This window comes from Gopherus evgoodei, chromosome 12 (assembly GCF_007399415.2).
Source record: "Gopherus evgoodei ecotype Sinaloan lineage chromosome 12, rGopEvg1_v1.p, whole genome shotgun sequence".
In the NCBI taxonomy this organism is placed as follows: domain Eukaryota; kingdom Metazoa; phylum Chordata; order Testudines; family Testudinidae; genus Gopherus; species Gopherus evgoodei.
In genome coordinates this window covers 42061900-42079251 of record NC_044333.1, presented here as the reverse complement: position 1 = coordinate 42079251, position 17352 = coordinate 42061900, and positions in this window count along the sequence as shown.

Below are 17352 nucleotides of genomic sequence, written 5' to 3'. Positions count from 1 at the left end.
TAGATCACTAACACTGCTCTGCACCCTCATGAGGGACATCATATTTCAAAGCAATCCGGGTAACTCTTTGGAGTTTAGAGCACTTTCAGGAGTCGCATTTAAAGCCTATCAAATGGCAGGAATGGAAACCCACTAGTAGTTTTTCTGTATTGCTGCATGCACAGTGTAAAAATGTCCATTTCCATACATACTATTCTGAATTTGGGTACCCCAAAGATTCAGTGAGTGCCATGGCTAAAACTCAGACAAACCATTCTGACCTACATCACACATTCATAGGTTGATCTCTAGCACTGTGCAAATAAACACACCCAAAACAGCCTCCCTAGAAACTTTTAAAAATGGGTTATTTTTTCAGGGCTAATATCTCTGGAATCCCTGACTCAAAAGACTCCAGACTGGGTCATTATCTATACCCTGCATTCTTCCGAGGCACCAATTCCAACTAAGCATGGCGATTTTAGAGGACGTGGAAAGGTCCACCTTTAAACAGATGTCATGACACAACCTTACCTATAGGGGTGCTGCCACTATAATATACTTTAACTCAAAATCAAGTGTCATCTCAGGGTATGTCTTCACTGCCCGCCGTACCGGCAGGTAGCAATTGATTGCTCGGGGATCAATATATCGCGTCTCATCTAGACGCGATATATCGATCCCCGAACGCGCTTATATCAATTCCGTAACTCCACCAACCCGAACGGAGTTGCAGAATCAACAGGGGGAGCCGCGGACATCGATCCCACACCATGAGGACGGTGAGTAATTCGATCTTAGATACTTCGACTTCAGCTACGTTATTCACATAGCTGAAGTTGCGTATCTAAGATCGATTTTCCCCCGTAGTGTAGACCAGCCCTCAGCTTGTACAGCTGCTCATCAGTATTCCTCTGCAAATTAAAGCAGCATACTCTAGCACTAGGGCAGAAAGGGGATCAATTACAGTCCTCTATGGCAAAATCCTCAACCCAACAATGTCCAAATAAGAGCCATGCTGTAAGAGGACAAAAGTCCAAAGTGAGTGTCACACAAAGCTTGAAATGACATTGGATAATTGTTTATAAACAGAAATTAAGTTTATCAAAAACCTTACTTTGCTGCATCAGAAGTTCTGATTAAACGCAGAGGTTTACAAGAAGAAATAATTGCATGACAGTCTGTACTACAGAGGCAAATTTTAATCTGAAATGAAGACTATAACCAGAGAAGCATGAATGTGTTGAAATAACTTTATAAACCACAAGAACATCATATTTTCAAAACGTTCTCATGGGACCAATCCTTTTAAAAGTCTATGTCCATTTTTATTGTACCACGATCCCAAGATAGAGGCTCATCGTGAAAGGGATTCATGCCAACATCCATCATACAGTCAGACTGCACTATGGAGGAAGGCTAGTCGACTGTCAGCAGGATTGCAGTGGGAATAGGACAAAGGTGAGCCAAAGGTCAAGAAGCCCACAGGGACTTTGAGAATCAGGGGGAAGATCACCAAGGTTGGAACTGACTATAGCAAGGAGAGAGCTGCCATAAATGGCCTGAAGAATAAAAGGGCGCATCAGAAGATGGTGCTGCTGAGTGACATCGGGGCTGCTCCTGCTCCTATTGGCGTCAATGGCAAAACTCCTGGTGTGCACTCAAGCCCATAAAGTACAAGGCTTGCTATAGCACAACCACCTGTGAAGCTGTTTCAGTGGCAAACAGCACTCATAGGTGTTAGAAGGGGAAGATGGAAGAAATGCAGAGTTAAGTCTTTTTTTAAAAAGGAAAAGATGCAGAAACTGGGGGTGCAGAGCAAATCACTGCTGGAAAGAAAAGTAATTTCAGAGTTATCAAAATGAAGCATCAGAAATCTACGCATAAGCCTGACGGACTCTTGCCAGCTTGGTGAAAGGCGGGCTATGTTTCTCTCGCGTTGGCAAGTATTGTTAATGGCACTAATACCTCTCTCAATTTATTTTATTAATCCCATTCAGGTTTACCCTAACCAACATGTGACTGTAAATAGCAATAATAATGTCATCAAGGTTAATATCAATGATGCTGAAGGGTATTATGAAAACACAGCCAACCAGTATCAAGGCAACAGGCTCCTATAAAATCGTGTGTGCACATGGGTTTTTGGGTTTTTTGTGGGGGACGGTTAAAGGCCTTGCACAGATTTACAGAACAGTGTTATCTTGTGGAAGAAGTGAAGATTTAATACTAAATGCCTCCTTTAAATTCCTATGATACTGTTCTCCATGCTTCTACTTCAGAAATAGTCAAAGGCGACAAACAATATTTGACCTTAACTATTTAAATTGTACTTTGTTTGCAGTTTTCATCTAAAAACAAATAAAACCCTTCTGAGTAGAGGCGATGTCAATTTTTTAATCACATTTTAAGCATTTTAGCTCGTTACAGACATGAGTTTTGTGAAAACAGGGAGTCTGCAACAGAGTGAGTGAGTGATAGAATTATTGATGGTCCCAGAGCATTAATAACTAAAAGCTATTTAAAGAGAGAGTCCCTGTTAGATGGCTGGTCCAACCCACTATGGTAACATCAGAATGGCTATCGGGATAGTAAATTCTATTCTGTTTAGATTCTTATACTTCAGCTACCACAGAGGCATACCCAGTTTGTGAAATGGAATCCTAATATAGATCTAACTGTAATCACCTGGTGCAACCACGCAGCAGGATTGAAAGAACTACTTTGGAAGAGGGAAGATGTCTTGGACCATACTGGTTTAGAGGAAATAACCTGCTTCAACAAGTCAGACACAATCCTGCCAAGTCCCACTCATTCACTAATCACTACCTCCAGATGCAGGATCACTGGTGTTAGGGGGCTTATTCCTTCACCCACTCACTTCCCTGGTCCTTCTCGCAGGAACAGACAGCAACCCCACCTGAAGTCTGAAGGTGCAAACAATTCAATGTTCATTGGGGTGAACTTCCAGCAAGCAATGATTCCAATTTCCTTCCTCGGTGTCCCCCTTCCCAGCTCTGATGCCACAGAGCCTTGCCTGTGTCCCTGTTCCCATTCCCCTCTTAGCAAAACATGATTCCAACTCCTCCCCCACACTTTCTGATTGACTGCAGACTATAGAGTAAAACTTGAGTTCTGCTTAGCTAGGCCTTAACCAATTATTTTACTGAAATTTAACTAACCAATCCTAACATATTGTAACATGATTATCTAACCAATTATATCCCACCACCTTAATTGGTTTACTCCCAACAAAATTAATTATACAGCAAACAGAAACAATCACAGAACCAGACAGAGACCATGCAAATAAACAATATCAGAATGGGGGCCATAGATATAAAACATACAGAGATGAGGATTTCACAACCACAACTATTGAGAAGTTATTCCTTGCCAGATAGGATGCTGTCAAACTAAGTTTTCTTTAATCATCTTTATCTGGTGGTGATAGGCATTATCAGGACAGGATTGTATTCCTAACAACCCAATCGCACCTTATTTCAATGTGACTAGTTTGAAATGTGAGGATGTGACCATTCACTTCCCAGCTAATGGCTGCCTCTGCTGCTTAGCCAAAGAACAGGGCCTCAGACTGCCACAGTAAGAGAAGGTCCTTACAGAGGAAGACAGTGATTTTGATTCTCTCTTTTATACCTCTATAACTAGTTAAGTGATAAGAATACACCTAAATTCTTAAAATACAGGCCTTTGCAGACATGCCTGAATATCTATATCCTAACACTCCACCCCTTTTTTTCCTCTTTCATAGACTCATAGACTCTAGGACTGGAAGGGACCTCGAGAGGTCATCGAGTCCAGTCCCCTGCCCTCATGGCAGGACCAAATACTGTCTTTTTCTTTTGGGATCCTCCTCCTGCCCAGGTATCCCTGGAAAAGCACAGGACATATGGCGACACGTTTCCCAATAGGGCCAAGCATCGAGGTGGAAGGTGTCGATATTCCATTTGTCCCACTGCCCCTTATGCAGTACAGTGCCCTGCACCTTCTCTCATATGGGCGTACCACACCTATTTCAATTAGTGTTCCAGACTTCTCATTATAGTGGGCCCGAGAAAGTTGGGTCCAAGTTGTCTAGAACACTAAGGGGTGGGGAGGACTTACTATATTACTTATAGTTATAATTAGTGGCTGTTCTTTAGGGGGTTGTGCCCTCCTTGATTTTTTTTATATGCAGCATAACACAAATACACTTAACAATACACCAGCTGCTATGGTAATCCACAGCAACATCAAGACTCCTGACCACTGCAGTATGGTCCAACATTTGAGCCACCACCAAACCACTGCCTCTCTTCCTTTGACAGGGTTCTGATTCTCTCTTTGATACGTCTATAACTAGGTAAGTGATAAGAATACACCTAAATTCTTAAAGTATAGGCCTTTGCAGACAGGCCTGAATATCTATATCCTAACAACTGGCTTACATTTTTAGATGTGACTAATGCTTTTGGATTATTCCATTTTTGAATACTCAACTTCAGATACCTTTAAACGTCCTGCTTTTCAAAGGGTGGGTGCTCTTCACTTTCTGAAAATCATGCCCTTTAAGGTGTCTCAGAGAGCGCACCCAAAAATCACCAGTCACTTTTTAAAATCTTGGACACAAACTTTGCCCAGAGATTTCAATCAGGTATTAAATACGGAGGCTAGAAATGATGCTTAAGGGTTTATTTTCATATAATTTATATATATTACATGCACAAAATCAGGGAGCTCCATGGGCAAATTATCAAACAGAGGGCATTAAAAGCAATGGTGCTAAATGTGCCCACGTATATTTTTTTCCACTGAAAGAAAAAGGCAAACGTCTGAGCTAAAAGCTTAGTTCCACATGAGGGTTCATAGTCTACCCAGTCTTTGTGCAAACTTTCCATTCTCATTTGTGGGACACCCATAGAATACTGAAGAAAATGCAAGGCCCTGAATTTGTAGCTCCAGTCCATGGGCCTTCATTCAAAATGCAGTTCAGTCCACTGCAGCAAAATGAGTTTGATACTCTATTCTAGCTTGTGGGTTAAGTTCTCCAATCAGTGAACCAAGGATGATCAAGAATCAGTTGGGAACATGATAGATTTGTCCTTTTTCGTTGACTTTTGTGACAATAAAGAGAAAGACTGGGTCAGGAAAAGATGAAAGAAACAAACAACAACAATCTAATTCCTAACAAAAATTCCAGAAGGATACAAAAACCATTAGTAAATGGCCATTGGATAAAAACAAAAAGCAGGCAGGAATATATTTCCGACGTCTGGATAAGGGAGAGGTATTCAAGGTAATTACTTGCTTTTCACATTGTTCTCAGCTGCCATGCAGAGATTCATAGAGTGGCTGCAAAGATCTCTCTTTTCTTTTCCTCTAATTCTTCACTCCCCCCTCCAATCATCACACCCCCCCTGTCCCCATCTCTCCCCCTCCTGGTGCTTATTCCACTCTAGGAAAAAAAGTAATTTGTCTATTTTATTTATGATGCAATGAAGGTATGCTGAACACATCAGGATAACCTGACACTGGTCAAACTATCTGTCAGCAAAGAAGAACTGCCTTCATACTCCAACGAGTGCATAATTTAACCGTTTCTCTACCACAGGGCAACATAAGACCATTCATTTAAACGGAGGGTTTTGTCAGGTGTTCTTTTCACAGCAAAAATCTTTTTTTGTTACATCCTGGCGCAAACTGGAATTTGACATGTTTTCAATCAATCTTTTATCTTCTCATTTCAGTCTGTAATACACATTGGCTGCATATGATAAAAATTCCATTTGGCAAAATATAAAATTATTTGCAATATTCATATGGAAGTCCAGACCAAAAACAACATGGAGCACACAAATCTGCCAGCTAGAAAACCAATTCAGGATGGATTTAGGACCCAGACAGATCCAGACAACTGGATGCTATTAAGGTAAGGAAACAGTAATGCCTCAGATCCCAAGGAAGAGCATATAATCCTGTTGTCCCCAGAGCATATAAAGGTTCTAGGAAAACTGCAACCTATGAAATGAATGGGGTAAAACGGAAAGAATTAAATAGGGAGATTAAAAAAAACAAAGTGCGTGGGGGGGGGGGGAATTCTTAGAATAAAAAATAGTAAAAATAAAAATTAATTGCAGAAAGGCTTTTTTTAGGAAAATTATTCCAGACCTGCTGAAGTGGAGGAAATGATTGTGTTCTACCACTTTAATTTAGTCAAAGTATTTTTCTTCACCACGTGCAAATCAGACACAATGCAGAGGGGAAAAAAATGTATTATATGCTGACAAACCGAGTCACTAAAGAAACCATTTTACTGCATAGATTCGCCATACAATTACCATTATGTCATGCTTTGCTGGTATCCCTAACTACCTGCCAAGCGTACACAGACAATGTAAAGCACTCAGGGTCCTGTACTTTTTGCTTTTCAGAAATCCTGCCGCAGTTGACATGTATAGCATTGGCTCTTCATAGCCTCTGCTTTACCACAAGCTAGTTTAAGTCTTGGTCTCAGATGTAAAGACATACATCGGGTTTTAACAATTATATTTTTGATTTCATCATAAAAACAATACTAAGGATTAGGCCAAGAACAATCTGTGTCCTTTGAAGCCCTGCAGGGCAAGATTTCCTGAACAAAGGGGAATTCAGCACAATGAAAATATTCTGATTTTAATAAACTAAAAAAGAAAAATATAAACAGAGGTTCTGAAATGTAATGCAATGCACGCAGCATGGTACAGAAACAAAGCACCAGCAAACAAGGGTGTGTGATAAATGGGCTATATGAATTTTTTTTTAATATACATTTTGGCATTTGCCTTTAAATCTGTGAAAGAAAGGAGGAGAGGAGGCTAAAAATGGGAAATCTTTCTGTATAATAAGGGTGAATGCAAAATGGCAGTGAAATAGTATTCAGGATCTAGCAAAAGCCAAGATGCAGTATGCCAGGAAATTTAGACGGCTGACACTATCCTTCACTCTCATTGTTGGAGTAAGGGAGGAAAAAGGATGAAAGTTAAAGACATACTGTCAACCTGAACTTTGAATTTCCTCTTTCCTCAGTTTGAAGCAGAGCTCTGAAGTTCTGGGGGTGTTTTCTGGTTTGTTTGGGGGGATTGGAGTGGGGTGAGGAGGGGAGGGCACTTATTTTGTTTTTATTTAAAAATGTTAATGCTTTGTTTTTAAAGTTAAATTTCTTAGTCAATCATTTTAAAACATTCCATAATGAAAAATCAATATTACTGTCACAGTTAAATAAGCCTTATGATATACTTATTCACCTTGCAGACCATAAAGGTAAAGATGTATTTTTGAATAAAAAAATATAGTTTTTAAAAATGTGACAAGCTACAGAGTATACCAGAGATTCAGTTGAAGCACTTTTTTAAAGAATAGATTTATTAGATAGATCTAAAGGGACGTATTATTGCTTTTCATGTCACCCTGCTTGCCTCACACTTTCACAAACATGATAAAAATCCACATTATATTTTTTCCATCAGAAGATTGTTTTATAAACATTGATACACTAAGGAGTAGCCCATTTTAAAGCCTGGCTCACCATGTTTTTTCCCCTGCTGAGTGATGTAATGACACGAAATTCCAATACCTTGCCAATTTTCATTTTTAATTCAGTCAATTTTAAATTATGTAGGTACAAAAAAATCTAAATCAGTGAACTTTGACTTTATTTAAAACGTTACTACAAATTGATTAAAACCATTCACAATTATTAACAAAATTACTCACAACCAGTTGAAGTTTTATTAATCTAGTTTTAACTTGATTCAAATTTTTAAGGTTGAGCTATAAAGCCAAAAGTAGGGGGTTAATAACAAAATGGTTAGGTTAATTTAAATACAATAGTCAAATAATGCCACTTTAATTCAAAACACACTTATCTTCTAAAATCCAGAGCTCAAAACCTGCTAAAATAAAAATCATAGCAGCATTTTAACACACCAGCTCCTGGAATATAATTGGTACAATTTTGAAAACTTATGAATGTTATAGATTTTGAAGTGTTCACTATTTATATTTGCAAAATAAATTGGATTATTGTAATAAGAAAAATCATATCCCTTTACAATCTGACTGAACTTCATACTGAAAACTGACAACATTCCTTCATGATCTTCTCTTCAAGTAATTGTTCTGCCATTTTGTTGTTCCTGTTCCACCTGACTCCATTGCAGTGAACACAAATTGCACTACAAAAACAGATTTTAATGATTCCTCCAAATCAAAATTTATGAAAAACAAAATTCACATCAGGTTCCCCCATAATAAAGAGAATGCACCTTTATATGGATGCTGTGGTTTTTGTTTCAAATCAATAATATTTTACATTAAGATACAAAGAATAAATATAAACCATATTTTGTAAAATCAATGAGTCTCCAATTCACATTTTCAAATATACAGATCTAGAAAAAGAGCTAGAAAATGTTCCCAAGTAAAGACAACAGGTAGCAAAAGAAATCCTCAAAGGTATTTTACAACTCATTAGCAATGTGTAAATGAGTTCTGACTGAAAATCTCTGTAATATTCATACATTCGTTTGGAGGGGGGTTCTTTTTTTGTGTGTTTTTGTAAAAATGCTCTATGCAGTTTTTCCTTGTTTAAGTGACAGTCATATAAAAAACCTATAATAAAAATGTTGAGGGGTGCCCCTATTGATGAGTTATACAAATGATAATGAACTTGTTCATTTTTCATAACCTCTTAATGCTAAATAAACAACCAACCTGTGCAGGATATTTTCCATGCGCACTGTCAGAAATAAATAGGATCGTTTTCAAAGAACCCAGAACACCAGCAGCTAAACTGTTTTGGGCTTTTGTAGAGTATTTATCTGCATCTCGTACACGTATTTTAGAGCTTCTCCCTGAGGTATCCTTTGGACTGATTATCTTTTTAATCCATTCCTTTCTTATACATCAGCTATAAAAGAAATATTATTGAAAGAAATACCTGTTTTCTAATACTTTTAACAGTGAATGCCTTCAGGTAGATAGGAAAAAAACTACCAACACTAATTTCTGTATTTTTAAACCATCCTGTTGTAGACTTCACTCTCTTTGTTGAATGGTTTAATTAAGGTGTTTGCCTTTATCATTCTCAACATTAAATGTTATACCTAATGTTAAGCCATGTCTTTCACCTATTCTTTGGATTATAATTTGCCCCCACCATTTGGGACCTTGTTTCTAATCGCTCTGAATCTGTGCTTATTCACTAATACTTTCAGTCTCTAAAACTGCCCAGTAAAACAAGAACCTGCATAGGAGAGGTAAGGCCTGCCTCTAACCACCCTGCCTTTTCTTTTCTTTTCTTAATATCAGCTGCTCTTTCAGATAGCCTTATACTCTACAGGAGAATGATTTGCTTTCATAATTTAAAGATTTTTATACACACATATACATGTTTTGTTAGCTCAAATGCTGCTCTGGATTCATGAGGACCCGCCATGCTACTGTAAGTATTTTGTGGATAAAGACTGCCCTCCGCAGGTGAAAATATCTTCTAAGAGGCTCTCCTCACCAGCCTCACCCTTGTGCATGATAAATACCCACAAAACATTTTAAAAAATAAAAGCATAATATCCCCTCAGTGGTTTTGCATTCATGCACTATTACACAGAATGTATCAATACTAATATATACAATTCACAGTGAGCGGACTGGTAAAGTTCTGTATTGCAGGTGTAGAAGTTATAAGGAAATTGCATCAGTCACCTAGATACAGTACTGTAGGTAGGTTTCAGTAACTACTCATTCCGTGAAATTAACTGCAGTACAATATACATGATCAGTTTATTTTCATCTCAGAAACATTTTATCACAGGCTCCTGAATTTCTGCCTTGCATTTAGTCAGCAAGAAGTCAAGATCCCTACTAATATTCAACAGCCTTTCACACACATCTGAGCTACTTTTCAAAATACACAATTTCTACTGAGACACTTTTCCAGAAACTTGAATGTAAAACAGAAGTTTTACATTGCGGTTGCTAAACTGCACAGCTTTTTAATGTTCACTTTCTATTTTAAAGAGCTAAAATCAGGAGACTGGTTTTAATTCTTCTAATTTAGCATTTATTTTTTATATTTGACAAAAATCAATGTCAAGCATCAGCCAGGAGAGAGCTATAATGGCAGATAAAAACCACTTATATGCAAGGTTTCTAACGGCTAGGCTGACAGACCTTAAGTACAGAAGTGCTGGTGCTATATATAATGCATCCTAGATGAATTTCATCAAGGCCCTGGTTCAGTGCTGGGTCCAGCTGCCTTGTGTATCATAAGATATGATTCCAGTCCCCCAGTGCAGGCATGTGTATACTGAAGAAGAGGCTGGGATTGGGGAGGGGAGGATTGCAGGGAGGAAGGTTCTCTAAAGGAAAAGCATTTGAAAAGATGTCATGAAATGAGAATTTACTAGCCTTTTCCAAGACCGAATAATGTCTGCATAGCAAAGTAACTGCGGTTATTATACTAGGAAAGGACAGTACTTTTGCTCTCATTGTTTTTTCCCTAAGCACAGAGCTTCTGCTAACCTCACAACAGATTTTTTTCCTTGAGACTCTATATCAGAACAGTAGGGGGTCTGAGGAAGTGCTCATTTTTTTACATCAGTTATAAATTGCTCTCCCCATTAATTGTTTCCATGGAAACAACTCATTTGACTTGTATGGGGCTCCTGAATTTTTTTTTAATGGGATTCTTAAAAATGTGCAGAAGGGGGGTTGTGCACTCAAGCCTCTTTAAAAAGGATCTAACACAAGGCACAATTAATTGCTTGTTTTCCAAACACTGTTGAACTGAATCCCGATTAAACAGAGGTTCTGAAAACATTATTCAAATGACCAGAAAAAAATTAAAGAAAAGGGCAAGTATAGATTCTATGACAGCACAGGCAAGAATTTCCAAACACCTCCTAGCAAAACAGTCATGAGACCATGACTGAATAACAATTCTTTAATGCCACAGTCTTAACTAATAATTTAAGCATGAGTAGTCCTTGATCACCCCTCAGATCTTCCAACAAATACTGTGCTACTTGCAAAACTCCCGTGAACTCTCCTGGCACCGATATCTACATGGACGTGCACACATACACCATTCCTTTCCTCTGCTTTTCACAGTGCTTGGGGCAGTTTATGGTTTAATTCTCTTTTCCTAGCAGGGAAAGTGTTTGTACTACAGGGAACTAAGCTAGTCCAACATGCAAGCATATTTAATTTGGAAAATGTGTGGCTAAATGCCACTTGTTATGGGATTAGTTAACAGCTGCAAGTCTGCTACTGTGAAAAGAATTTTTTCAAAAAAGGATTTGAGTTCGAATCCGTCTGTGCCATCTCCCAATTTTGTTTGTATATTTTCCATTTACACTAGTTTCTTAGATTTCTCAAGGCTTGTTTTCACTGCAGTGTTAATCTGAGTGTACATAACTCAAGCTAACTCCTTTCGAGCTAGCATTTAGTTGCTCTGCCCACTACTGCTCAATAGTAAACTATATTCTCCCAACTGTGGGACTTGATAATTTATTTATTCCAAATTAACCTGCAATCAAGTTCAGACTCCATGGCCATGTGATCAAAATACTTGTGACTACAAGTTGGATGTGCTCCCCGCATAGTGACAGGACAATGTTTAATGAGTACCACATTCACAGAGAAGAGCTGGATTGTAAAATACACACCATGCAAAGCAATCCACAAGAGCTAATGGAAATAGTGAACTCACTGAAAGAGGTGAAGCCGTTTCATGTCTTTGTTTGGTAAGCAAGAGGAATGGCAATCTCATTTCATAATCCACTACAACAAAGGGAAAATGTAATACTGTAAAGCCGCAGAGGAAACACAAGCTACCTAACAAACTTGCAGTACTAGACCTATGCTAATAGCATTGAAGCTGGGGCACAAACAAAAAATAAAATACAAAACTTTTAATTTCAGGCTTCATTAACAATTTTTATCACACCTCCATCCAGTCCCATACTGACCATGACTGTCTAAGGTTAAAGGTTTCTAGCAATAAGCCCTCATCCCTGTTATGTTGTTAGAAAGGTTCCTTTTGCTGGGCTCCACTAGTACCATTTGTCTTAGGACATTCCTGTCACCGAGGCTTCAGAATATATAGCATTGACTGAAATCCCTAAATCTCACACCTTGGACATAAAGCCTTGAGCTTCCAGGAGAAACAATGGAGAGTGAAGAAACAGAACACTCTAAGAAAGTTCATTAGATTCTCCCTTCAAAGCGGAAGAAAGCTTTGCAACTTTAAGACAGACAAGGCCTAATTAATATATTTTGTGTTTAGTGAATATTTAAAAAAAATCCTTACAATTTAAAAGCTCAAAAGGTTTCATTAACTTGCTCAAGCAGATCTACCTTCCCTTTTGTTGTTGTTTTGGTTGTCTACATCTGTTATTTAGTCTGTGTTATCCCCAAGAGATGTAGTTAACTTCAGGTAAGACAACACACTGTAACTATCGTCTTAACCACAGCTTTACCTCAGCATTGTTCAGTGCACAAATCCATAACTACCAGAGAACAACCGATGTCAGATACGAAAAGTCAGACATGTAATCAGAGGATTTCAAGATCAACTCTCCACTGTATATATTGAGTATCAGAGTTTACAATTTAGTTTGGAAACATTATCTTTACAAAATTTACTGTTAGTCAGCAAATATGAAAGTGGAAAAGGCAAAACAATGTTGTATTTTTTCTAAAGATTCTTCCCAGTGTTCCTACCAATTATGTATTCTGCTCTGTATCAATCACACTACATTTTTTTTCAGTCCTACATTTATTCCTATAATTGATTTTAACAAATGCTTTTTGTTGTCATGGCAGACTGCTCTTTTTACAAAAACCTCATTTGATCTCCTATGAAGATATTGTACCTTCAGAAAGTGTTGAGTTTTATACTGTGCATACATGGACAAAGGCAGATTCTACAAGGCACTGTTCTCCTGCAGATTTCTTCAATCCCCATTGGATTTATACCACTGTAATCCAAAGTAAATTCATTGACTAATTGAATCACTCTAGATTTACACCTGTGCAACTGATATCAGAATCTGACCCTAAGAATTTTTTTTAAATTAATAATAAAGTTAGTTACAACTTCAAAGAGGAATTGACACACTCTTTATTATTATGTGCATGGGAAAACATTTTCATAAGTTTTCACGAGAATGTGCAGACCTGGTTTTATCCAAAGTTTTGCGGTTTCTGTAAACACAGGTTTTTCTCAATGAAGGATATCAAAAATCCAACAGCGGTCAGAACCAATCCTAATCTTTCCCACAGTTTGTCCCAGTTGAAATTTTTTTATTTTTGAAAAATTAACATTTTCACCTAAAAAACCCCTGCTTTCCACACAATAAACACACACAATTGTTAACCAACTCCACAGAAATAAAAAATTGGAGAATTATGTCAATTAATATGAGAAATAAGCAAAAGATAAACCCCAAGCCTCCAAACAATTATGCATATACTTTACTGATGTGCACAGTCCCATGAACAGAACTGCAACTACTCATGTGCTTATAGCTAAGCACATGTATAACAGTCTGCAGGATCAGAGAGATAGAATTAGGACCCTATCCTGCAAAGCATTTAAGCATGTGCTTAACTTTAAGCACACTAGTAGTCCTATCAGGGCCTTGGGGCACTCAGAAACACAAGATGTGACTTGAGAAAGAAGCTAATTTTCTTACATTTTTCTTAAAAGGTCCTAAAGAGATTGAATTCTGATGCACACAATACAGATAATTTGTCAACATCCTCACCTTATTTTAAAATGTCCAAAACAATTTTTAAAAAATCCCTTTGGGGGCTTCAGCTTTTCAGAACCACTGGGTTATATTAGGTCTTTGAGATGACCTCTTAAATTGGTTCATTTTGGAATCAGACTCTCTAAAAAAAACTTCTAAAATTTACAAAGGATGCGTAGTCCCCCACTAAAGCTAGTAGGACTTGTCAAGGGTAAAGTTACACACATGCATAAGTGCTTCTACATTTGGAGCCCAAAGGAATACCTAGACATATTAAATAAATAAACATATTTCACTATAAAATTAAAGGCAGCATTAAGAAGCTTGCCTTGTTTAAGAAACTTACAAATACAATGTCATATGAATTCTGTTCATATTAATAGTTTTTTTGTTAAAGTATTTATTCTTGTTGTAGTTGTAGATTCATTTAAATAAGATTTTCCCCAAGTAGGTGTATTTAAGAAGAAGAATAAAACAGGCAATAGCTCAATACACACAACATTTATTTAAAAGAAAATGATGCACCATCTTAACAAACTGTTCAATGGTATTTTATATAAGACTGGATAACACTTTCTACTCTAACCTCCAAATCCCACCATACAAAATGAAAGCGTCACACACTCTGTTCACTGCATAGCAGAAATAGAGACATTTTGGGATAGGTTCAAAAGTTAGTCCTACTCAAATGAGGCATTCTGTCCCTCCTTAAAACTATAGGGCTCTTCTGTTTTACAGCAAAAAAAGTTTCACATTGTACCCTTCCTGGTTATTCTGAGCACACGATATAAAAATATTTACCTACTGTGTATATTTTAGGAAGTTTCTCCCTAATATATAAAAAGCAACAGTTATTTTAAGGGAAGTAGAATAGGATAAATAGATCCATAGGAACTACAGATACATGACAGAGGCAATGCTAATATACCTCTTCCCTGAAGCCTTCAGAACACAATATTTTCTCTCATTTTATGAAGCCATACAAAGTAAATTCCAACAGCTAACCACATACAATGAGAGTTATTTGCTGGAGACCTGATAATGTTTAAAAAATAAAGGCAAACATCTTGCCAAGTGAAGACATGATACAGCAAAGTCTGACTCTAACACTAACCTTCAAGGTAAAATTAATAATTAATTGGCAAAGCCTGGACATGGAATGATTGCTATCAATATTTTAATACTTTTACTGCTAATTTCATTCTCCCATCACAGTCTGTCTGCTGAAAAGCTAAGGAGATCTAGGCATGCACTTTCAATGAGCTATCCTGCCTCAGCTGTGGCCATTGTGTAACAAGGAATGCTGTTCAGAAGTGTATGTTTTTACTACAATGGTTTAAAAGGGATGAGCAGTATTGATTGTTTTAATTCCTTTTTAATACATTGAAATAATGAACACATGGAAAACTCTACTACATTTATTCCAAACCATGACTTGATTGACTCAAATCAATCTGCTACTACTAGCTGAAGCACAGAAGTCAATGAATATTTTCCTTTCACTAAAAACTATCAGGCACATTTAATTCAAACATATATTTTGGTCACAAATTTCTTCATACTAGCTGCAATAGTTTAAATAAAAAGGAGATTTTAATTTCAGGAGCTAGACATATGATTATAATCCATTTTACACTAACTGTTTAAAAGAATAGCCAACAATTCAAAATCACATCTGCATTACTGTACTACATTCAAGTCAAGATGCACCGAAGTTCAGAGAGGTTGCTATATTCACCAGTCCTAAGTGACACATGCACAGGTCTCATTTCCTTCAACTCATTGTGGCTAGGAGGAATGTAGTAAGTGATTCTATTAGAAATGCACAAGAAAGAATAGAATCCCTCTCACCTGCATTTTTTCTGCAAGGCTATCAGGAGTAAAAAAAACCCAGAAAATAGGAACTTTAATGACTAAAGTAAGATGAGCTGCCGGAACATACACATAGAGCAGTTGGGGTCAAGTGAGAAGGCCACTCACCCCCACCTTTACTGTTGTTTATTTAACATACAGAATGGAGTCACCACTTAACTTGCCAAACTAGAAACCATGAGAATATCTACATGCAACATGGACTACATGTTACTAACAGTTCTAATTCTTGCATTTTCTGGTGTGTTGGGATATGTTCACATTGTAACTTTGGACTAACTGTTTTTCCATGTATTGTTTTTCTTAATTTTTATGAAGAATTAAAGCAGGAAAAGAAACAAGAAACTGTCCATGAATTTTAGCTTTTAAAATAGTGTCAACTGTGTTCTGTCACACCTCACTGAGATGAAAGGGCTCTTGAGAATACAGGTCACATTTTGCAGGGGTTGGGTAGGGATGAGTTCACTCCACTGCTGTTGCTGCTCCTATTACTGTTGATTAGAGACTGTTTTCAGCAAGGCTGGGTTAATAGAACAACTTCATGCTGGAATATATTGTAAGTGCCACAGCTTCACATAAGAAAAAAAAATTGATTTTTGATGGATTTTGCTGGGTGTGTTTTAATAAAATATTTATAATCTCTCTCATGTAAATTGTCATCTGCAACAGAAGTCTCAGCCTGTCCCAGCCAGGAAGAACATACAATGCTTCCAGCAAAATGGCAGATGCCACAAAGAAGGTGGTGCTCTGTTATGCTGATAATTCTAGGAGATGCCCACTGCACCAACTCAAAAGTGATTTTTCACTAATTTATACAAGTTTTCAATTTAAGTTTCTCTCTTCAAACACAGCCAGGAAATTATTTCTCATAACGTATATGCATATGCTAAATCCCCAGTCTGGAAACTCACCTGTGCAGAACCCCACGAAAGTCAGCGAGGCGCCACATGCACACAGAGTCTGCCCATGTGGATCTGATGGCACTATTATTGATTCAGTTGTTTCTGATATTGGTCAGCAAAAGCAAGTCACTATATTTTCAAAAATTAAGATTTAACTGTTCTATAACTTAAAAATAACTGAAGTAATTCCTTCAAACATTAAAAAAAGTCTTCATCTGTGAACGGAGACCAGGACTGGAAAGTTTCAGCCCCATAACAAAAGTCCTCTGAAAGCTACAAGTGAGTGGAAAGAAAAGATTAAAATAGAACTCCAGTTTCTACAACAAACTATCATTATTATTATTTCATACTGTGCTTGTGTAGGTATATTGTAAACTATGTATAAGTAGGTGGGTGGGATGTTAACTTCATTGCTCAACTGCCTTGAGCTATTGGAAAGAAAAAAGTGCATCCTTGTCTGCTTTATTTACTCTTTATTAATCTAATGAGGCTGTTTCCTGGGTGCTTAATTACCATAGTAGAGACAACTCTTACCCTCTTTAGAGCATGAAATAGAAACAGCCTATGAAAGGAGGAAGCAGAAAATGAGAGATGGTGGGGGGGGGAAGTGTTTAGCAGAAAGTAACAAAACCTCAGACACATGGCCATAAATTTCATTCTTCTGGGTGGGGGCCTTTCTGAGTCAGGCTCTTGAGTTTCAGCTAGAATAGCAGTGGCAGTTTAGGATCCCACTTTGCCACTACAGAATGACATCACAACATTCCAGAAAGTACATTTTCTGAAATTCCAGCTGTACTTCAGAAATG